Here is a 26,225-nt window from a genome sequence, read left to right on the forward strand (position 1 = left end):
TCATTTTTATATTTTCAAAATAAGTAGATTTTTGATCCTTCGGCAATTATACCATCTTCGTGTGAGTTGAATTTTGGAACGTCAGCATACGTCATTTCTTAACCTGATAATATTACAAATTCAAAATTTAGGTTTTATAATGCAAAGTACCACTACTAGTGGTGCACAAAAAACCGGTTCGGGAACTGAACCGCCTCATAGACCGGTAAACCGGTTAGACGTGAACCGAATCAAGAAGAACCGATCCGGTTCGAGAACCAAATCACCGGTTCGGACAAGATCAAGATTATAGATGTTGGGACCGGTTTAGTGGGAACCGATTTATAACCGGTTTTAGAACTGTCCTCATCACAGCTCCTCATCGCCATCGAACATCACCGTCATCACCTACCTTCGCCATCTCCACCGGAACCATAACCATAAGCCACCACCTCCCATGCATAGGAACTAACAAGAGCGTGCAACTACTTTTCTACACGAAACCTCCACTTTTCTGTTTTCTTACTGTCAAACTCATCTGTCTATTTTGATTTAAATCGCCAAAAAAAAGGAAACAAAAGAGTTCAATGAACCGGTTTGAAGGACCAGTTTCCTCCCGAACCAGTTTTCGAGTAACCGAACCGGTTTACAAAGTTCATATGTTTTTATTGAAGAACCGGTTTAACCTTGAACCGGTGTTGACCATGTTGACTTGAACCGAACCGGTTTGGAAGAAAAACTGGTTTGTGCACCCCTAACCACTACTAATATGTTAAAAAGGAACTTGGTTTATATGTTTAACAATATGTGGGCTTCCATGTTCCATATACTTTGCTTTATAAATTACAAACCCATGGTTTATTTCATATCTTAGAGGTTACATAGTTAACATCATGTAATTCTACCAACCTCTTAAAACTTTTATGTTTATGGTTTATACTTTAGACGTTATATAATTAACATCGATAAATTTAGATTTTACTATTCTAAATATTTATCAGGTAATCCATTTCATATCGATCACCATTAAGGATATCTTGATCACACATTGGGACATCTTGGGGAAGGGGGAATAGGGAAATGGTTCATTAACTATTACTTGTTCCAAATTAGGGTCATCACCGAGACTTTGTCCAAAACAGAGTCATCAATCACACTCATTTGTAAGGATTTGTTAAAAATAACTGGTATATGTATCTATTTTTGGTTGACTTGGCTTATGGAAAGTGACTATAACCTTTTATGTGTCATCAATGACTTAAGAGTAGCTTAATGACACGTTTAAGTAAAATTCAAGCTTCATACTATACGAACTAGTTTCCTTCCTCCCTTTTCTAGTTCTAATATATTTTTTTCTATTTCTTCAATAACAACTTTCATCATTGACATTAAGTATGCTTGCAGATAAATGTATTTTCTTTTACATGCTTTTGAAAAAAAACCCACCGTAATAAAACGGTGTTGTGAAGTAGTTTGACATTCCTCTATAGAAAAACAAAATTAACCTAATAAACACCAAAACGTTAGAGGATTTAAGTACAAAAGTTCGAATATCACTTACTGTAAAACTTCAAGCACACTATTGTACCTAAGAGAGATTTAATTGTTTCATATTTATGACCATCTCCAACCCACTTCAAATTTTTCTCCCAAAAAATGGGGCAAATAGTGTTTCTTTTCCAACGTTACTCTATTTTTTACCCCCAAAAAATATATTCATAATATATTTCATTATTCCAACTTACATAGACTGTCAAACACACCCCTCTACTAATTTAGTTTTAACAAATATATAATCTATATTTTTTTCATTACATTAATATTAAATACAAACGATTATATTTATAATAAACTTATAAATAAATATTATACATGCATTTATAAGAATATTACACATACACACTTTTAAATAAATATTAAATAAATAAATAATAGGATTGTCACTTGGTTTTTGTTAGATTATTATTGTAATATATAGGTTAACTATATGTTTAATAGCATATGTTATCGTGTTTGTAATATATATTTTAATTTACTAAACTGCACAAATGGTCCCTGTGGTTTCCTCAAAATTGCCACTTTGGTCCAAAAAGGTTTGGACTAGCACTACAGGTCCAAAGTTTTCATTTTGTTGCGAGTTTGGTACGATTTGTTTTGAATTTTTTTTTAAATGACGACATTGCCCTTCATTATTCATTTTTTTATTTTTTTAATATCTTTAATGTTTTCTGATTAAAATAATAATAAAAATAAAATTAAACCCTCAACCCCTCACCCTTCTATTATATTCCCTGCTACTAGACCCCTTCTTCTCTATTCTTCCTCGTCCTCCAGTAAAACCACCACCACCGGTCAACAACGCCGCCACCGGTCCTAAAAGCATCACTGGTTACTACCGCCACCACCCTTGATTTTCCGGTCAACGACACCACCACCGGTCAACGCCCCCTCTCTCTCCCTCCATCACTTGTCGGTAAAATGTGAACAACCACCACTTCTACATGACGGAGTCGCCACCATACCTCTCTCTCTCATGATGAAACCACTCTCTTCTCCAGATGAATACATAAACAAAATTCAGAAATTTAACATACAAAAACACATACAAAATCCAGAGATTTTCTAACACCAAATACATACATCTGTTCAAGATTCGATACATGAACAAACTAGGGTTTCAAAAAACTTGAAGGGGGGCTCCGCCGCCGGTACCTCAACCAGCTCTGAAGCTCCAGATCTGCAACATCTCTACAGCGCCGCCAATAACTCTATCGAAGACGACACCATCATCTACCTTCTTGCGGATCTGAAAAGACAATGGAGATTTGTTCAAACTCATCGCTCCAATCGGTCGTTTAGGGTCTCCCTACCTCGCCATATCATTCGTCATGGTTTAGATTTGACGGAGGCTAGGGTTAGGGTTCCCAAACGGTGGTGGAGGCTTTCACATATGAGGCTTTTCCTGTCCGATGTTGGTGGAGGCTTTCAGATCTGAGGAACGGCGATGCACAAGAGAAGTAGAGAAACGAAGGCGGCGAAGATCCGGGGTTTGCTAAGGAAGATGGTGTCGGACCTCCCTTCTTCGAGTTGCAGATCAGAGTGGCGGTGGTTTTGAGTTGTTAGGTAGTGGCTAAATGGACGGCACCGATGGTGGTGCTCCGGCAAAATGGGTGGCACCGATAGTGGTGCTCTGGTAGCAAATGAAAAGAGAGAGGAAGAGTGTTAGTATGTTAAAAGTGAGAGGGTGGGTTGAAGGTTTAATTTTATTTTTTATTTTTCTTTTAATCTGAAAACATTAAAGTAATTAAAAAAAATAAAAAATAAGAGGCAAATTCGTCATTTATAAAAATTCATAAAAAATCGGACCAAACTCACAACAAATTGAAAACTTTGGACCTGTGGTGCTAGTCCAAACTTTTTTGGACCAAAGTGGCAATTTTGAGCAAACCACAGAGACCATTTGTGCAGTTTAGTCTATTTTAATATAAGTTTTTGTAAAATACGTTATCGTTTTTTAAAATTTCAATATGTATTTAAAATTTTATATGATTTTGATGAACAAAAAACAAACTTTATATTTATAATTAATTAATATAATTTAATATATAACAAAATATTATAACTATTAAATATGATATATAAATTATAATTAGATGGTAAAAATGAACTAAAAATGTATAAATATATAATAGAGGGACTAAAATCGACAACATAAAGTTCACCCCATTTTTGGGAGAAATGAATAGTACAACACCATATTTGGTGGAATACTATTCATATCCCCAAAATGGGAGAATAAATGGGGAAAAATGGAGAATAAGAGTGGGTTGAAGATGCTCTAAGTTGCATCATCGTGTTTTTTTATAAGAGAGATTTAATTTGTTTGACGTATACAAATGATCAAAAAGAAAGATTAGATGAAGAAGATGAATGGAGTTTTCTTGGGGGGGGGGGGGGGGGGGGGAGAGAAGATAACAATATATTAGACTATTAGATATTGATTGATAATAATGACACTATGTTAAGAGAGGCAAGTAAAAAAGACAAAAAAAATGCCCTTATGTAAGGAGCATTTGAGGAATTTTAATGGAGGGTCATTATCAGTAACAACCAAAGGGATCAAGCATGTAGCATTTTGAAACCAAGAGGACAAACCATGCTAAATTTTCAAAAAAAATGGACTTAAATTACAAGAAAGTGCCAACCATATGGGCCAAAACTGTAATTTACTCCAATAACTAATTATAAAAAACAAAAGAACAAAATAAATAGAGTAAATTACTAAACTCGTCTCTATGGTTTGGTCAAAATTGCACGTTTGGTCCCTATTTTTTTTTGCACTTGGATCGTCGCTGTGTTTTGATTTTGTTGCATTTTTTGTCCCTTACATACATAAAGTTACGGACCAAATGTGCAATTTTTACCAAACCATATGGACGAAAAACACAACAAAATCGAACCATAGGGACGATCTGAGTGCAAAAAAATAGATTGGGGACCAAACGTGCAATTTTGAACAAACCATATGGATGATTTCAATAATTTTACTCAAATAAATAAATAAATAAGAAAATGATAAAAGGAGAATAAAATGGACATTTTTATGGTATTTAATGTTTGATTGTAAACATTGTTTGTAGGACCATCTTTGCAAGAAAATAAAACTATGAGAAATGCTAGTGTTAGATTTTTTAAACTTGGATTTAAACTCGCACATACCATTTATACAATTTACTATGTTCTAAAATACTCGGTATCATTTAGCCGATACATGTCATATGCTTGTACCTGATGTCATAAGAAACACCACCTTAAGTCATATACTTTTATATAACAGGAAACATATATGTTCACATATAAAATTATAAATTATATACAAAATTGTCATGGTTCAGCCAATATGCATCATATGTTTGTACCAGAAAAAACACCATCTTAAGTCATATATTTTTATTTTTATATAACAGGAAACATATATGTTAACATATATAATTATATACAAAATTGTGTGATGCATTAAAAATGCCATGGTCTCACCCTAACTTATAAAGCTTGAAGCTTCCTCATCTTATTTAGAACATTGATACAAATATACACAATCAAAACCATTACTTATATTTTCAAAAACCAACTTTATTTCTAGTTTTTCTAACTCGTATTCTTTCCCAACAAAAGAAAAAAAAAAAACATCACAAGTTCAACCTAACAATAAAATTGCAAAAAAATAAGTAATTTACAAACTAAGAACAAAAAATAAACTTATTTATGAAGGCACCATTGCTAAGAAAGAAGATGATTTCTTCCCATGGGAATGATAACCATGGAGCAAAAAATATCTTATTTAAAAAGATTAAAATAGTTAAATTTCTAAATATAAGAAGACTAACCACAATTTTAGGATTTATTTATTTATTTTTAATACAAATTATATACATTCATACCCTTTAAAACCATTTTTTCTTTTCTTAAAAACATTTTTCTCTACTTTTGTCCAACAAATTCTGTTTTTAGTTGTCATATAAATCGAAAAAACAAAAAACAATTATTATTCAAATTTATATAGATAAAACAAAATATATCCCAATTTTTTTCATTTGATAATAAAATAAGAAGACATTAAAAAAGTTAACCAAATAAAATCACATTTCAATTTTCTTAGAAAATAACCCATCCCAACTTCTTGCTGCGTTACAAAACAGCGCATTAGGGTTACCATCGTTATCAAAAACAATTCCGCCGCATACGAGAGCGAATTTGGGGAAGTCATTCATTCTACATTTCGCCTCCAGTTATCACATAAAGCACATGAAATCAGTTGAATTAGGGCTCAAATCGTATGATTCTAGGTCTCAAATCGTATGATGTGTTTATAAGAAAGTGTGCTATTGTGGCATCGTTGTTCGATGTGAATGCCTGTGATGGAGCTATGGATTAGAAGAAGCTGCTTATTCTATGGCCACCGGGACTTTGGATTCGAGTGACGCAAGCTTTTTTTTTCCCTTGTCTAATCTGGAATCGCAGGTCGTAGCTTTTCAAATCAGGTAAACTTTCTTTTACTGTGTTATGATTTCAGTATATTAGTTGTTTGGATATGAAGTGGGTTGTTTCTTGTTTTTCCTGTTACAATTTGATCAAGCTTTTCCAAGAGTAGATGGAAAACATAATGTAATGAGCTCGTGGACAAAGTAATTGTTCCTCAATCTTCCTTTCATCATCCATCAGCTATTAATGCCTTTTTGTTTTGTCACTTGCTTCCTGATGGAGTCCTATGAAGATACACTTGCTTCTTAGCTACAAAGCCCACAGATTTTTTTTACCAAATATTATATTCCTGGAGGAAAACATGGATATTTTTTAAAAACTTTTGACATATAATAAGAATAAAATCTTGGTAGTCTTGTTCTAAGGTACTTGATGCAAATTTGGCACTTAAAGCACAACTTATAGGTATTCAAATATTTAATAAGGAAAAAGGGAGTAGAGTGTAGAAGGAACATGTTTAGGTCGAGCATAGTCGATATACACACATTCTTTGTGCAACTTTGGCTTAGAATTTACATTCGTGATTAATGAATGGATGAGACACACATGGTGAAAAACTGGACCTACTAGATGGAGGATTGGAGGTACATAATATTCTAATAGGATAATAATGTATGCCAAAGGAACAAAAGAACCTCAATGAAAAGTGTGGTTATTATTATCATACTCTATTTGCCTCCTCTTTCTAAGCATTCTATTAATGAGCACATATCCATGCTCTTGGGACAATTGAACTGACAAATAATCTTCAAGTGGTTCATCACGCCACCTCGGCTGTGTTAGACAACCAAACACAAACACACATTAGATAAAGGGCAAAAAAAATCGTAAGACAGATAATTTGGTAAAGGAAATTTTGGATAACATTTGAAGCTTTGTCTTATAAATATTTTTTTGCTAAGCTTCTCACATGGCGTGATTTTCTTTTATATGATATGAAGGCCTAAGAGATACCGTTGATGATATGGACTTAGTGTGATGCATCATAACTTTCTTTAAAGAAAGTGTTGGAATGACCTAAGGAATAATGTTATTTACTTTTTGGTTTCACAGTGCTTTTGGAGAGTGACTAGTATTATCGGCTCTAAAAAAATGATGAAAATTAGCATTGAATTTTATTAAACATAGATAATAATAATGCAACATTAGAATTTACAAATTTATACTTTGATTAATATATATATATATATATATATATATATATATATATATATATATATATAAAAGTTAAATGGGTTGACGCGTTGATAATTTTTACCCAACCCATTTAATTAAATGGGTTAGACGGGTTGACCCATTTAATAAGTTAAATGGGCTAAAAATCTCAACCCAACCCACTAATTTTGAGTTGGCTTAGCGGGTTTGGTCGATTTTTGCTAGCTTTAGGTATCACAAAGATAATATTTTCCCTGTAAAAATGCAAAAAATTAATCCGTTTTTAAACTAAGATAAAAATACTTAAAAAACCATAAGCTTATTTGGTGGAAACGAGAATGGTGCATATGGATATGTTAATGCTTCTGATAATATTCTAGAATCATGGGATATTTTTTCCCAACCGGTCTCAATAAACGTAAAAGTTATGTTGAAGTCGGTAATTGCCAATACATTTTTGTAACAATCGTCTTTTTTCTTATCTCTATATAAATCTTGTTTCTTAACAAGGACAACATTATGCATCAAAGTGTCATCAAGTGCACCAACCGCTCATTTGAAAACCCGTCATATCCTCTTGTCGTGTTCCTAAATGTTTGGATTCAGATTAAAAAAAGTTGTGACTATAATGTTTTTTGTGAATGACGTTATTTTGTCCAACACATCATGAAAAAATTTATGACTTTTTTGATTTAAGTGTTTGAAATATGCTCAATCACGTAACATTGATTAATGACCGATCATTATAAAAAACATAATCATCTTTTCCTCAACTGATTCATGTTTGCTATCCTTTAACGAGTAATTTACTCTAAAATGACAACATTGTTCGACAAAAGATTCATGGGACATGTGTAGTACTCCAACATATTGTAGAGGATTACGTTTCAATACCTCTGATGTGTATGCTAGGGACATGCGTAGTATTTCAACATATTGTAGAGGATTACGTTCCAATAACTCTTACGTGTATTCATGTCCCGTCATTTTTGAATTATTGTCCCGCACTCTTCCAAAAATAGCGGACATATAAATATATTAGAATTACGAGAAGTAGCTTGTAATCGTGATTCATTAAGAACCTATTTAATCAACAAAAGGAGAACTTTAAAACATAACATTAACCAAAATTTAAGTGGCAAAAAACATAACATTAACCAATATTTAAGTAAAATAAAATATAACATTAACCAAAATTACAGTAGCAAAAAACATAACATTAACCAAAATTCAAGTAGCAAAAAAACATAACATTAACCTAATAGTTCCAACACAAACAAAAAACCCTAACCAATAGTTCAAACACAAACAAAAACTTATAAAAAATTGTTCTAACATAAGCAAAATCATCGGACAATCTTTCCATCCTTTAGAATCCTTTAACCTGTACCAGTCATCTCGATCCATTCTATTAATATCTCAAGATCATTGAGCAAATTTATCCACATCTCTCACATTCATGGTCCCTCCAAAAATGTGATAAATAACACAACATAGATGATGCATCGGGATTAACTCAAGCAACTCTAACATCTCTAAACATTGATGAGCTGTATGCCCCATTAGCCCCTTTAATCAAATGTCGTAGAGCTTTTTACATATCAAGTGTTAAATCACCAACGTTAATAGAAGCTTTAGGTGAGGCACCGAAAGGTGGATCTAGTGAGGCACTTGTTGCTTGAGCTCTAGGAGTTGATGGTTTAACCCTTTTGTTGAGGTTGCCAGAAGGTGAAGCACCAAAAGGTTTCGGCTCAGGAAAAGGCTCACTAATTGTATAAGGTGTGTGTATTTTTTTTTAACATTATTGTATATAGTTGGCAATTATTCTTATATTACTTTTCTTATATTGGGCTTAAGGATATCCAAAGGTCGCTTACTTGAAAACTCTCCCATTGTCGTTTCCAAAGCTTTGTGTAACCATCTTTGATGGAAATAGTGTTAATGGTAATCTCAGGTGGACCTCATCCCAAACAATATCAGGACATAGAACCCTCTTTGATGGAAATAATGTCACTGGTAATCTTGGTAATAGTGTTAATGGTAATCTCAGGTGGACCTCATCCCAAACAATATCAGGACATAGAACCCTCTTTGATGGAAATAATGTCACTGGTAATCTTGGTAATCTCAGGTGGACCCCATCTCAAACAACATCGAGACATGTATCATCTTCTTGTCATGTCAAACCACTTAAGCTTATGGATACCCTTTCTCTTACCATAAATGAAGATGATGACACTCCCCATCATACCAGTGAACCTTTTCCTGAGCCACCACTTTCTATTGCTTTGCCTTCCGGTAACCCCAACAAAAGGGCTAAACCCTCAACTCCCAAAGCTCGAGCTCCTTGTGCCTCACCCGATTCACCTTTCGGTGCCTCACCTAAATTTTCTATTAGCGTTTTGACGATTTAGCACCTGATATGTAAAAAGCTCTATGACATTTGATTAAAGGGCTAATACGATATATAATTGCTCAATGTTTAAAGAAGTTAAGAGTTGCTTGAGTTAGGCTTGCTTATCACATTTTTGGAGGGACTATAAATGTGAGAGAGATGTGGATAAATTTTCCCAATGATCCCGAAATATTAAGATGATGGATCGAGATGACTGGTACACATTTAGTAGTTCTAAAGAACGAAAAGATTGTCCGATGATTTTGTTTGTGTTGGAACCACTGTTGAAGGCTTTTGCTTGTGTTAGAACTAGTGTTTTTTTTTTTTTTTTTTTTTTTTTTTTTTTTTTTTTTTTTTTTTTTTTTAAATCCTTGTGTTGGAACACTTTGATTAATGTTATTATTATTATTTTTTGCCATTTGAGTTTGGTTAATGATATGTTTTTTGCTAATTGAATTTTGGTTGATGTTATGTTTTAAACTTCTATTTTTGTTGATTAATAGGTTCATAATGAATCATGATCAAAATATACTTCTTGTAATTCCAATCTACTTTTATTTCCGCTATTTTTTTATGACGGGTGTGAAATGAGTGCGAGATAATTACTTGAAAATGACGGGAGATGAATACACGTTAGAGTTATTGGAACGTAATCCTCCACAATGTGTAGTACTACACATGTTACGTGAATCTTTTGTCCAAGTATGTTGTTAACATGTATCGATTGATGTAAAGATTGCTTTGTTTTTTATGATAATTGGTCATAATTAATTTTACGTGATTATCAAACGGAGTTTTCAACATTCAAAGCAAACAATTCATAATTTTTTTCATGAAGTGTTGGACAAAATAATGCTATGTATAAAAGACATTATAGTACCAACTTTTTTTAATGTGAATCCAAACATTTCTAGACATGATAAGAAGATGACTGATTTTCAAATGAGCTATTGGTGCACTTGATGACACTATGATCCATTTTATCCCTGTGAAGAACAAGATTTATAGAGATAGGGGAAAAGACGATTGTTATCAAAATGTATTGATAGTTTGTCACTTCAACATGATTTTTACGTTTATTGTGGCTGATTGGGAAGGACTAACACATAATTCTAGAATATTATCATAAGCATTAGCAAATCCACATGTATTATTTTTGTTTGTTTCCACTACCACCCAAGTTTATGGTTTCTTAAATACTTTTATCTTAGTTAAAAAACTAATTATTATTTTTTTCTTTTTACCGAAAAATATTATCTTTGTGATGTCACGTATGCATATATTCGGGGATTTATGATCCCGTATCATAATGTGATGTATTGGCTTCAAGATTTTTGTCAAAGATGTACATTAACCAATAAAGTAAAATTTAACTATGCACATGCAAAACTTCGGTACATCATCGAGCGTGTTTTTGGTGTCTTGAAAGCATGATTCCCTGTACCGATTGATGAGTATTTTGCACCATAGTGTCTTGTTTTGAAATGTGTTCGTTGATGATGATGAAGACAAGGTTCCAACACATGGAATGAGTTATTATAAAAAGAAAAATTTTGTTGTTGAAAAACTTAAGGTGTACGTCGACACACGTTTTTTAAAACCATGAATACTTTAAGCATTAATGATCAACTCTTATTTGCAACTTTTCATAGTTAGACATCTAGACATGACTCACCGTTACACTACTAATTAAAAATGGTTTAATTACATATATGGTTAAAAGAACAACTAATAACTTCTGGTGTTACTAAACAAAGATTATACTTCTCATAACATTCACATAAAGAAAAGTCGATGATGTAAGTTTTCAATGAAAAATCCTTTTGCTTAAGCATTTAATGCATAATGTTTGTAGTTTTGGTAATTTACGCTAAATAACAATGTAATTAGATTATTGGCAACATATATTAAGTTTGATCCAAAATAGCATTCAACTTGCATTTTTTTTTTATCGTTTATGGCAACATGAAACCCTCATAAAATAATATGTAATAACTAGACAACGTGACACCTAACAGCTAACACATATACTAGGTTATATTTCGGCTCCTTATACTTTTACCGGTGAATGTTTATATACCTGAGTCCCAAATCATTTGCACAATTTCATGAGAAGAGGGAGCTACTTTAATAGTTTCATAACTTGAGAACACATTCTCTTTGGGCTTTTTTTCCTAGTATATGTTCATAAACTGGAGTCTTTTATGTTATTTCCTAATATGGGTTTGTAGAAAATTCCAACTAAGTGCAAACAACTTACTCAACACTACAAATAATATGTTAATAACCAATATGAAGTTGACTAGAAAGTTGATGACCAATATAGTGCTCCTGAATATAAAGTTAGTTGCTCAGATAGGGACATCATATGTGGTGAAGAGGACTTGAAAGTGGATAGTGGTGCCTTACTTTCAGCCTTTCAGGCCGTCTCTTTATTTTCTAGTCGGTATTTATTAATAATTGTTAGTATACATATATGGTTACTTCTTCATATGTAGATGTGAATGTATTGTATACTAAGCCTCCAAAAGATAAGGAGGTCGGGTCTTATAAAGAGCAATAATTTTATCTTTTTGAGTAAGAGTCACCACCACTTACAGCACCTCACCTACTTATTAACCCATATTTGTTTTGCAACCATTCAAAAAACATGAACCCATGAAGAACCACTCATGGTCTAATTCTTTTTATCATATCACTTCAAGAAGCGAGGGCTATGGGGACGACACATATTGTTCATATACACGTCATCATAACTTCATGGCCATGGCGTCTTTTGTCGTCGACATGTCATAGTCATATGTAAATTTTTAGGGATGGCATATCATCGTGATAGTTTTGTCGCTATATCTTTTTAAGAAATAAAAAAGATAGATATGTATTGACGACGTGTTGCTATAGATTCAACTATAGTGACGACATGTTATGGCTATATGTTGACCTTTGGTGACGACATGTCATGCTTGTAGGACAACCTATAGCCACAACATGTCGTCACATCTTGTCGTCACTATAGTCATTGTACAAATGTATTTTTTGATCCTCTTTTTTGTGTATTTTACCTGGTTTTTCAAACGCATTCCAAAATAAAATTAATAACAAAAAACTTTTAACATATTATAAAAACTCGGTTTAGTTATAATACAAATTTTATACAAGTGGTTTATCAAGTCAGTTAAAATATCTTGGGAAATTGTTTTAAACTTTCATAAAATGTAACCATACTACCTAATTTAATTGTCTTCGTCAAAACTTTGTAGATCATCACTTTCATCATCTTTATTAATCCGATTGTTTGGAACTTAATGTAGTGAGGGATCAAATTGGAATTGAACCGGTGGTATTGGTTGGTAGTTTGGATTTTTAGACATCGTCGTTTGTTAAAATGTTGTATTTGTTGAGTGAATCGTTGAGTTAACTGTTGAAGTTTTGATTATTTTTTTAAGTACATGTTTTAGTTTCTTACCAACACCCCGTGTATGACTACTCCAAGAACCCGTTTGAGGCATTTACTTCATCGACGACCATTTTTCTATACTTATTCTCAATCTTAGCCTTCAATAAGTAAAACAATAAACGTACATTAATATATTTTTACTAAATCCTGCAACATAACAACTATAAAAGGGACAACCTATTCAATTATAAATAATAAGAATAACAATTTTCAAATTGCAATATACCTAAAATAATAGAAACATGCTTATGATAACAACCTACTTACCGTACACTTAATTCGCTTTAAATACAAACATACATGCAATAATCACAAATCACAATAACCTTCAAATAACAAATCCAGTTTGGATCGCAACATACTTGCATGCAATATATGCAATCTAGTTTAAATAGCAATATCAACAATGTACTCTAAATTACATTTCAATACTTAACAAAAAATAACAACATATTAAGGCATACAAACCCTACTTTTTTACTTACCCGATAATCTTGCACTCGGAGGTTATGCCATCCATGACCTTTCTTATAGTGATTGTTCTTCCACCCTAGGTTATACCATCCACGATTTCATAGAATTCATAAATCCTTAAATGATATTAAAAATTCTTATTTCTTTATGTCGTTTTGGTTAATAGGATTCACTTCTATGAGCACTTTGATTCAATTGCTTTGCTCTATTTTTTTGTAAGAAAATGCGTTGAACGGACCATGCGTCAATGCCTTCAATTTATTGGTACAATGCGAGGACAAATATTTTTGTAGACGGTATACCTGGAGAAAAATATATGATTGATGCCTTAAAATAATACTATACTTTAATATAAATATATAATGAATTCATATATCATTGAGAACATTAATTAGTCTTATAGTATGTGGTCGGTTTTTGGACTGGAATTTTGAAAGGCAATACTTTAAAATGTAATAAGTCATTCGTTTGAAGTCGGATTAACATAATATTTTTCCAAAATGTATTTTACTGTTTATATTTCATTTTGTAACCAGTATCCCAAAGACGACGTATCAAAGTTGAAAGTTTTTTAGCGTTTCGGTATATTGCATAATCTGTGAAATATTTTAAAATGTTATAACTTATTCATTTAAAGTTAGATTGATATGATATTTTTTCCAACATATAGTTTACTGTATGTCCTTCATTTCAGGCTATAATTTCATATTACTTGGTTATATATTCATTAAGTTACAGTCCCCAACATATTGCAACTACTATATTGACTTGTACCATACACATTGCATGTTGTATCGGTCCAAGTACCAGAAAAGCAACACTTGCAGTATGCTTTAGCGGTCTGGTCCATGGTCCATTGCTCCCAAACTAGTTTTAGTTTCAGTACAGTTGAGGGCAATGCTCACCGCTAGTTCAACTAAAGGATTGTTCGAATGGACCATTACATTTTCTTGAAGCTATCATCGCAAACAAAAATGGTTCCGCTGCTACTCTTTGAGCAAAATGGATGGTTAGGTTTCTCGATGGTGTTTAGGATTGCAAACTGATTTTTTTTAAAGATGTTTGCATTAGTTTTTATGGTAAAAACATCAATAAGTTCAAAAATGTTTTGCTTAAAATCTTCTTTTTAAAGCTATTATGATAAAAAAATTTAAAATGAATTACAAAAAAATCATGTTTTATAAGAGCACCCAGTGTTGCAAAACTCGGCCGATTACTCGGAATCAGCCCTCCACCGAGGCGAGTAATGTCAACTCGGCCAAAAAACTCGGATTTAGTCAACATCGGCCAAAACTCGGTCAAAAATCGGTCAAACTCGGTCAAACTCGGGCCTACTCGGTCTTACTCGGTCAAACTCGGCCAACTCGGTCAAAATCGGTCAAACTCGATCAAAGGGTCAAAATTGTCATAAAAAGAGAAAAAAATCAAGAATTTCAAGATTAATATGTATAATGCACTTAATGATTTATTATTTAACACAAACATGTGATTATTACTACATATATATTTTAAATTTTCAGTAATTATCCACGTAGTGAGACAATTATGTGTATTTCAGTTTTTATGTATTCACATGTATCTAATTTTGGTTATATATTTCAATCAAATTATGATTTTGACATATATAATTTTCTAAAAAACATTTCTACATGAATTACCGAATCTGAGTACTCCCCGAGTACTCCCGAGTACTCGCTACTCCCCAGTCGGCCGAGCAAGTACCGAGTAGCGAGTTCTACAACCTTGAGAGCACCTATGACGGGTGTAACATCTCGATCCTTGAGGTATGAAATTTAAAGTAAAATATGATTTTTGGGTGGGTTACGACATGAAGGAAGCACTGTTGCGTCGTCGCGATAAACGAGAATAATCATTGAAGTGTCACAACGTGACACTATGCTGGTTACGACATGACACCTAATCAGGGGTAAACCCTAATTTTCGAACTTGGACCCTATTTAAAGGAAGTGAGAGGCTAGGGTTTCCTTCACCCTCAACCTCTAAAACCCTCTTGAGAAACCCTAATCCCTCTCTTATGTTTTTTTTAAGTTCATTTTGATGCTTTGGATTGTTTTTGAAGGAAGAAGAAGGCCTTGGAAGTGTTAAGAGCATCTTGGCAAGCTTGGGACTTCATTGTGGGCATCTCTAGACCTTTGTAAGTGTCCAAGATCCAAACTTTATGATTCTAGGTTGCTAGATCTAAGTCATTGTCCCTTTATCTTCAAGTTTAAGCAAGTTGAAGTGATAGGATTCCATAAAGTTGACAACTTTATGGATCTTTGAAGCCATTTGAGTGTTATGTGGTTTAGATCTAGAATTTGATTGTGTATTAGACCCATGTATGATATCTTTGGTGATATTTCTCCATATTTAACCTAGTTTAAGCCTTAGACTCACAATAAGCATGCATAACTTAAAAGAATCGATCTTTAGATAATATAGGACGTCAGGAAGCCTTTTGGGAAGATTTCCCGATTACTTTGGATTGTTTATGTCACGATGTGATGACCTGGTTATCACGACGTGATGGTAGGGATGTCAAAAAGTCCCGTGGGACCCCGATCCCGTGGGGGCCCCGTCCCGTATGGGGGCATTTGTTGAAAAAAATCGGGGACGGGGGCGGGGGCAAGGTTAACCCCCGTTTTAATTTTGGGGGCGGGGGCGAGGGTTGGTAGTCCCGTCCCGAAACCCCGGTGGGGGCCCCGTTAACAAATTATATAAATTGACATATATTAATTATATAAATATAATAAACAATAAAATAATTTTTACGTATAAAAATTCAACAAAAAACATGTTTTTAAGTTGTTTGTAACATGTAAAATTATGTTATAAATATATATTTGTTACCCAAAAAATAGTTTCTTTTAGCCCAAACAAGAACTTATTTTAGCCCAAATAAGTTAGCCCAAAATCAATCGGGGGCAGGGGAACGGGGGCGGGGGCGGGGGTCAGAAGGGGAATTCGGGGGCGGGGTGCGGGGGTGGAAAGGATGGAGATTTCGGGGGCGGGGGCGGGGGCGGGGGATGCATTCCCCGTCCCGTTTGCCCCCGTTGACATCCCTACGTGATGGTAGCCTGGATCGAGACTGAGTTGGACCGTGATCGAGTTGAGACCGGGATGAGTGCGTTTCTCACGATGTGACCATGGGCTAGTCACGACATGAGGGTCAGCTAATGGAGATGTTTGTTGTTGGTTTTGACCCTGGCTTGTTGAGATGTGTTGACTTTTGCTCAAGATTGCTGGATTTAGAGTATAAACTAAGGTTGGACCTTGTTTGATTCGTTAGGTGTGTTGTAGCACCTGTTGCAGGAAATTGAGATGTAGTTTATTTGATTTCGTAAGACATGTGAGTCTTCTCACTATACTGTGTAAGATGCTAGTTGTCTTTATGACTCTTGCATTGGTATGTTGTGTTGGGCCCATTTGTATGTTAGGCACGTATGTATGGTATGTGGTATTTTGGGGAACTCACTAAGCTTTGTGCTTACGGTTTTTGTGGTTTGACATTTTCAGGTACTTCCAGTTCAAAAGGGAAGAGCTCGACTTGACTACACAACATCCCCTTATGATTTTATGCATTGATGACTATTGTTTTACTTTGATGATTGTATTATATTTTGCTATGGTTGATTTTGGAACATGTATTGTGTGGATCTGATGGTTGGAAAAATGAACAATTTTATTAGTATTTTTGGGATGTTATAGTGGATGCTTTCAATTACTTTGCAAAACATGGACAGTGTTTGAAAGTCACATTGGCTAAGTTCTTGCAACAGCTGAAAGTCTTGCAACCATAAATAAGTGGGAACATCGTTACTTTATGAATTATGATGTACATTTTTAAGGCGTATTATGCTATACCATACATGCATATATAATATATAGCAAGTATAATCTGTTTTAGATATATTTTAAAATTATAAATTAAAAGTGGTAATTATAAAACCTGATGTGACATAATTGAAAGATCATTAGTCTTGTACTAGCCTTGCACTTGTATTGATGTGAATAGTCTAAACATTTTAGAATCTAATCATGAAACCAATGAAAACACTTTTAAAAAGTGATTTTTCGAATTTCTCAAACAATTTTTTTGAATTGTTACTTTTCAAGCCAATAAGTTTTTGAAAGCCATCGTCTCACCTGAACCACCATTACCGGCCACAGCTTTGCTCGGACACTCCACCACCGGTTACACCATACAACGGCGACTATAGCAACTCTAGCTCTGTCCAGAGCCGGTGACAACTTGATCTCATGTACTTGTTTTTTACTCCATCTCACAGCTTCGATTTCTATACATTCAACTTCGATTATGCTTTGTTTAACTTTGATTTCTCCATCTCACAGCTTCGATTTTATTAAGTTTCAATTATGAACTTTCTTGTGTGTTTATTAGGTAGTGTCGAATTTTTTGTCGAACAAGCTTAGGTTTAAAATTTTGAATTGAACATACTGAGTTGTCGTTTAAATCAAACAGAGAGGGATTTCCGAGTTTGAATTTTGATGTAGCAATTTGCTAAAGTTAAATAGATGATGTTTATTTCTTATATCTGATTTTGAGAGTGAGTTTATCATTATAATTGATGGTAGATGTTGTTTAGTGATTTTGTTTAGCTATTGTTGATTACCTATGTTTTTTGATGTTGTTTTTGGTAGATGGATGCTAATGTCATATGAGACATTATTTATAATGAAGATCTCTATACAATCTCTCAAGTTGATGTGCAATGGAATGATGAGTAACAATGAAGTTGATACAAAAAGGCTTGGATCGAAAAATAGAAAGAAATTAAACAGGTGTTTGGGAATTGGGAAAAATCTTATTTAGCTTTACCAAAATTTCTATGTGCACTTCAAAAGTTCAATCCAGAGACTATAGTCGAGTGGTGTGTTTTGAGATCAATCGATGTGGAAACCATGGAATTTAGATGTATTTTTTTGGGCCTTTTTCTCCTTCTATCAATGAGTGTGCACATTGTTTGACCGGTGATTAACATTGATGGTACACGAATTGGTTTTGTAGTTAAAACATCGTACCTAAGAATTGGTTTTAATTTAAGATGTTTGTTGGTTTAGATTAAAAAAATTGTTTGTTGGTTTTTATAAGAAGTTGGTTTAGATTCAAATAAATTGTTTGTTATAATCATGTTTGTTAAAAATTTGAGGCAAAAAGTAAGGTTAAATTAAAAAGAACTATACCTATATATTTTTTTAAAAAAAATACCCTTATAGTCAAAAACTCTAAGTAATCAATATGTTCATATGCAGTGGAATAATCCAGTAGGTGTTGCCATAATCTTAGATCAAACCAAGAAGGCCCTGCATCTAGTAAAGTACTTTGATTATGCTAATGTTGGAAAGATAAAAGAAACAAGCTTTATTAGTTTATTTAAACACAACAAATTAAAGTAGATGGAATAGAATATAACTTTTTTCATCTTCTTTTTGCCTTTAACTTCGCCTTGCCAACTACTCTCTAGTGGACTCCTATCAAAGAGATACACTTGCTTCTTCAGCTACAAACCCCACAAAATTTTAATCAAATATCTTTTCTCTAATATTAAAAGAAATATAGATCAATTATTTAAACTTCAACACATAATAAGAATGAAACCTCAATGAATTTTCAAAGCTGGGATTCGAACACTCGGTAGCCTTGTTCCAGGGTACGTAAGGCTGACCTGGCACTTGAATCACAAACATATACATTAAGATGGTAGCTTATAAGTGCATCCACAATATGAGACCTTTTTGTTGGAGTTTTTTCATAAAAAAACTCATTTTATCTCCAAAATACTGGAGTTTTTTCAATTTGTTTTTTTGTGGGACCCTTGTATAAGTTGTATATATGCAATTGGTTGAAAATCTATGGATCCCACCAAATCATTGAAAAAGCTCATACCAAAAGCTTGTTAATTAACAAGCTCCATGAAAAAGCTCTTCCAATAGCTTTTTTAAATTTTCATGAGCTTTTTGGGGTGAAAAAGCTTCTATTATGGGTACTCGAATATTTAGTATTTGTGACTTCATAACCATATTCAAGAAAAAAAACACCAAAAACTAAAGTTGAATATGAATAGGCGCATAATACTTAGACATCATTGTATCTATAAATTGTGCCTTTCACATCATATACTTAGACATCTCTCTAAGAAAAGGGTCATACTCATCGTAAGTATTGGTAACAACGATATCTAGAAAACAATATTTTTTAACTGTTTGTTGAATCTAGATTATGTTTAGGAGTCAAAACATGTAACCATGTATTATATATTTCATTTTTAGGATATGTGTTGCATATCTAACCTTGAAATATGTTGAAAAACACTTCCTTTTTTTTTCTTTGTTGTTTCATTTTGTTGATTGGCAAATAGCAATAGGCATGTAACTCGAGTCAATCAAAGTGAATTGCTAACATTCAAATAGTTTTTTGAAACTTTGATATATGATTTTGATTTAATGGATAAAAAACATTAATGACCCTATTTGAATTAAATGAAAACTAGTTGTATTTATTATTGTTATAAGGCTGAATCAGAAATATACTATGCACATAACTTTGGTGTTTCTTTCTTTAGATGAAAGATTGTATCTATTTATAGAAATCAATGACATCAATACACACGATTGATAGATATTGTAGCCTCATACTTGAGAGGTCAATTAAAGTGAATATGTTGCCTTAGCACACTTTTCCTCTTCATCTCTATTTTCTAGTTGAAAGACGTTCCTTTTGATTTTGATTTTTTTTGAATAGTGGGTTTATGTTTCTGTTTAATTAGATTTTTTTCAATTGATATCATAAATTATATATGTATCCGCTTTACTAATTGATTTTTATAAATCTGTTTAGGTATGAAATACTTTGGAGGATAGGATGAAGTATTCTTGCTATCTGGGCATAAACATAAATTGTTTAAATAATGGAGGTGGATTCATTAAATAATTGGTGTTAAATTGGGGGGTGAATTCAACGATTGCTCTTATTTGTTTGGATTCGGTGAAGGTTTTGTACTGTGTCATGATAATAGTTCTACAATTAACCATAATTTTATGTAACATCGCTTTTAAAGTCTTTAAAAATATAACAAGATTGGAATATATATATATATATATATATATATATATATATATATATATATATATATATATATATATATATATAATGAATACAAATACAAATTGACAATACTTACAAGACTTTTGAACGAGTCTTTTAGTTATGTTATAATTTCATGGAAATTAAGTATTGTGTGGCCCACACAAGTAGGAGGCCACTCACACTATTATAAACCCTCATGGGGGCAGTTCTTACTTCATATACAAACCAAAAATCTCCCAAGATTTTCATTTTACAAAATGAATCCTTGTTTTTTTTTACTTTTCTCACTTCTCTTGCTCCTTGTGACTAAAACTGCTAGCCAATTGGGAGGCGATTATAGAAATGGTGTTACGAACAAGTGTTTGCATAAGGAGAGGCTTGATCTCCTTCTTTTCAAAGCTTCCCTTCATGACCCCAATGATACTCTCTCTACATGGAGATCTAACGAACATGATTGTTGTAATTGGAAAGGAGTCACGTGCAACAACCAAACATGTCATGTCATACGGCTTGATATTTCCGGCTCTAGTCTTGGAGGTGAGATAAACAATTCATTGCTTAACTTAACTTATTTGAATCATCTTGACCTTTCTAGAAATTCTTTTCATGGAATCATTCCTAGTTTCATTGGTTCCATGACTCGGTTAAGGTACCTTAACCTTTCCTATAACTCCTTTCATGGAACCATTCCTCTAGAGTTTGGAAACCTCACCAACTTGCAATGGCTCTACCTTGGATCTGTTGGAAGCTATAGAGTTGATAATCTAGAGTGGTTGTCCCATCTTTCTCATTTGGAGGAACTTCAAATGGATGAGATTTCATTAGCCAAACAAAATCATTGGGTAGATGTAACTTTGAGTCTCCGGAAACTATCACTTTTAAGTTTAAAGGGATGCGAGCTCTCATAAGTCATGTATCCATATTCTTCATTTCTCAACTCTTCTTCATCTATTCATTCCCTTGATCTCAGTGATAACAATCTTAACTCATCCATGTATCGTTGGTTGCTCCCATTAACTAGCAATAACCTTCTCCATCTTTATCTCTCTAGCAACATGTTAGATGGGATCCCTAAATATCTTGGTAACCTCTGTGGTTTAGAAAATTTGTACTTCAATAACAACTCCGTTGTTGTCAAATTTCCTGATTTTCTCAACAACTTGTCAGGATGCACATCGCTTACATTACGAGAGTTGTATGCTCCAGGAAGCCAACTTACAGGGTCATTGTCCGATGAGGTCCAAAAGTTTTCATCCCTTGAATACTTGGACTTATCTCATAATCACTTAATTGGAAGTATAAATGAGAAACTATGGGAACTACACAGACTTAAAAGGCTTGACTTTTCTTTTAATAAAATTAGAGTTCCTTCCACATATCACTTGTTAAGCCTCTATTATGTAGAGTATTTTGATCTGAGGTCTTGCAACATAGGGCCTCACTTCCCTAAATGGATTCACACACTCAAAAATCTTACACATCTTGTTATTTCCAATAATAGTATTTCAGACACAATTCCTCACAAGTTTTGGGACATGTGGCCTTCTCAATTAGAATATTTGAATATCTCTTCCAACAACATAAGCGGGAAAATACCAGATTTATCATCAAATTTTGCTAGTGGTTCAGTGATAGATTTGAGTTACAACAAGTTTTATGGCCAAATACCGAAAGTCTCTTCCGCTTTAGCATCATTAGATCTTTCTAGAAATAACTTCTATGGATGGATCTCCTTTATATGCCAAATTGTTGATGGGTTCTTGACATTTCTTGACCTCTCTCATAACTCATTAATCGGATAACTCCCGGACTGTTTGTGGAATTTTAAAAAGCTAAAAGTTCTTAATCTCGGACAAAATAATCTTTTTGGAAGGCTTCCTCCCTCTATTGAATATCTGATCAATCTCAGTGTATTGTATTTATACAAGAACAACTTCTCTGGAGAATTGCCTTTGTCTTTAAAAAATTGCACGAGTTTAAAATCGTTGAATTTGGGGGCCAACAAGTTTTCTGATAATGTGCCTGTCTGGATTGGGGAAAACTTATCAGGGTTGTATGTTCTTATTCTAAGATCAAACAACTTCTTTGGAACCATCCCTTTACAATTATGTCAATTAGTATATCTTCAAATTTTGGACTTGTCAGTGAACAATCTCCATGGAACCATCCCCTCATGTTTGAGTAATCTTACAAGCATGGCTCAAAAAGGATCCTTACAAGATGTACAATTTAATACAATTGTAAGAAGTGGGGATACACATATACAGGACACATATGTTGACCATGCAATTATTCAGTGGCATGGAGATGAACGTGGATTCTTTAGCATTCTGAAATTTTTGAAGAGCATTGACTTGTCAAGCAACAATTTAACAGGACAAATACCATATGAAATTACCAATCTATATGGCTTGATTGCCCTGAACTTGTCAATGAACTCTCTATTTGGAGAGATTCCACGCACAATTGGTGAGATGAAAAATCTTTTGACGTTGGATTTATCTAGAACAATGTTTCAGGACGGATGCCATCAAGCATGTCTCAAATGAGTTTACTGAATTACCTAGACGTGTCATTTAATAACTTGTCGGGGAGAATCCCATCTAGCACTCAACTCCAATCTTTTCCCCCTTTAAGATACAATGGAAATGCAGGACTATGTGGACCTCCTCTTACCGAAAAATGTCCCGGGGCTGAAGATTTAAAAGTACCACCCGTCGTTGGAGAAAGTGAGGGTGATGCAGAAGGCGTAGATGAAGTTTGGGGATGGTTCTATATTGGTGGGGGGACTAGTTTTGCTACTGGATTTTGGATAACATGTGGGGTTTTACTTGTGAACCGTCGTGGAAGACATGTTTTTTTTCAATGTTATGATAACTTCAAAGCTTGGGTCTATATGTAGGTGGTGGTGTTAATTTCAAATTTGCAAAAGGCTAGACAGACGTAAATTTCTCTCTATTTTTTTAGTATATAATGTAATTTGACAGGGGTTTTAAGTCCCCGGTATCAATAAATTTGTCACTAACACGATGGGTGGCCATTTTCCCCGTGTTGTATGAAATAAGACATCCTACAAAGTTCCTATATTTGTAGCATTCAAAAATAAGCTTAAAATTAGACCTGCAAAAACACCCGAACCGACTGGTATAGGAAAGAATTGGTTTGATACGAATTTATTGGGTTTTGAAATTAAACGGGTGGTTTAGCATTGTATATATATATATATATATATGTGTGTGTGTGTGTGTGTGTGTGTATGTGTGGACAACGCTATTCGATGAGAATTACTAATAGAATAAGTTGTTTAGTAATGTAAATACGTTCAACCTTACAAAAATATCGTCATTTTCATGCATTCTCACTAATTTTTATTCATTTTTTGTTCTCACGCATCGTTTTTTACTTATTTTTATTCCGACAAAATACGACTCAATAGACATTCTGACAGCATTATGACAGAATGAGAACAATAATAAAAAGTATATAATAACTTTATAGACGGTTTAATTAGTAAGAATGTATGATAATGACAATAGTTATGTAAGATTGAACGTATTCATATTATGAAACAACATATTTTTTTGTCATTCTCACAGCACTGTCCACACGTCCGCACAATAGATGTCAATCCACATTTGAACCTATATATATATATATATATATATATATATATATATATATATATATATATATATATATATATATATATATATATATTACATGTAACCGGATTGGAACCGGTTTTTATTAAACTAGACCAAAATCCGTTTTTTTCCTTAAAAATCCTTTATTTAATAGAAAGTTGTTGTTTCCATCTATCAAACTTGAACTTGTTGTAGGCTTAGAAAAGTTTATGCCAGATAAATACTTTTTTAAAAGAATACCAGAAAAATGTTATTTGAACCCCCTGAACAACCCCAAATGGTTTGATGTAGGTGTTTTAATTGCTATCTTGCTACTTTGGATGCATGGTGACAATAGTCTTGTAACATCCCAAAAATTGTAAGGTAAAAATTTCATTTATAATTAAACCATAAACTCTATTTGGCCTTTTCAATCATTCGAAAATATATCAGAATAAAAATAGTTATCAGAGTACAATCCCAAAATCATAAAGTTGCGGAAACATGGTTGGATGCAGTGCAATCACGTCGGGCCCTTCCTTTTGTCTCGAAGTATCTGAAACCATAAACATAAAACCGTAGGTACAAAGCTTAGAGAGTTCACCAACATACCACATACCATACATATCAAACATACAATGGGCCATGCCCAACAAACATCGGGCCCTGCTTGGAATAGATTTGTCAATAACATGAGATTGGCCCCACTTCATCACATTCATCAGGCCACGTCCGACATTCATACTGACACATAAAACACACGCAAGAATCATTAAGATAAATAACATACAATACACTCATCAGCCCCCTCCTGGCATCAGACCCCGCCCGATACATGTATCACATATCATACATGAAAGAGTCACACAAACAACTAACATCCTAATCTTAATAAACCATGGTCGGCATTGGTGCCTTTGGCCCGCCAAACACAGTGAGGATCAGGAGACTCACCTCAATCCGAGATAAACCGAGACACATACGTTGTTGCCACCTGAAACCTCACACTGGACATAATCAAATATCTTAATCAATAATTAAGTTCATTTTCCAAAATCCAAGGTCCAATCCATATTTTATACTTCTAATGGGTAAAAGACCATTTTACCCTTCTCATATCCGATCCACTAACCCACGGGTCAAACTCCAAAAGGCCTAAAAGAAGACTTCGCAAATACGCCCTGTGTACCCAACTCGTACGCCTCACGTACGGCCCACTCAAGCACAAGGCACAACTCGCTAAAGCTCAAAGACGAGGACTTCTTGCATTACACTGAGTGTACACATACGTACGCCCAATGTACTCATCAGATGACCATAACTTCATATTAAGCACTTAATGCTTAAGACCAAGACGTCCAAACTCAGATCTAACCTCTCAATAAGGTCTTGATCCATAAAGTTGCCAACTTTATTCCTTTGCATGTTTTAATGGGACCTAAAACCCTTTTTGTCCATCTAAACTTATAATATTAACATCAACTTAAGCATGATTCATCAAAACCCATCAAGATAATATTTTTATGGTTCCTAATAACTCCGTAATGGATAAAGTTTCCAACTTTATCCATTAGAATGGTCCAACAAACCAAGATCTAGTCTTTTAGTCTCAAATGGACTAAAAGTGCATCTTTTCCAACTTAATCCATTAAGTCCATGTGTCAAGCTTTTAGATCTGAATCAATATGATGTTTAGATGGATAAAATTTCCAACTTTATCCATAACAAGGTCACAAACTTTCAAATCTAAACTTTATGCACTAAAGTGACCAAAAGCTCATAACACCCAAAACTAGATAGATCTAACAATTTCATCACCAAGATTCAAACTTTATACCTCCAGAAGAAAGATCAAGGTGAACAAGGTCTGGATCTACAAGCTCCAATGCAACCAACGCTTCTTCAGTGAGTTCCTTCTTCAAGGTGCACCAAGAACACTCCAAAGCACTTAAAAACACCTTATTTTTTCTCATAAGGATCAAACTAGGGTTA

General features: G+C 33.6%; 1 long non-coding RNA gene and 1 pseudogene across 1 annotated transcript; both read left to right on the forward strand.

The window, feature by feature from the left end:
• Positions 1–5,604: 5,604 nt before the first annotated feature.
• LOC145054738 (uncharacterized) lies at positions 5,605–17,193 on the forward strand. The gene is made up of 2 exons (XR_013684904.1): positions 5,605–6,020; positions 17,019–17,193. It is a non-coding gene; the product is annotated as an uncharacterized LOC145054738 (long non-coding RNA).
• Positions 17,194–20,842: 3,649 nt separating this feature from the next.
• Positions 20,843–23,720, forward strand: LOC145054739 (receptor-like protein EIX1; annotated as a pseudogene).
• Positions 23,721–26,225: the final 2,505 nt, after the last annotated feature.

This window comes from Lactuca serriola, chromosome 5 (assembly GCF_051521515.1).
Source record: "Lactuca serriola cultivar US96UC23 chromosome 5, Lser_US96UC23_V15, whole genome shotgun sequence".
In the NCBI taxonomy this organism is placed as follows: domain Eukaryota; kingdom Viridiplantae; phylum Streptophyta; class Magnoliopsida; order Asterales; family Asteraceae; genus Lactuca; species Lactuca serriola.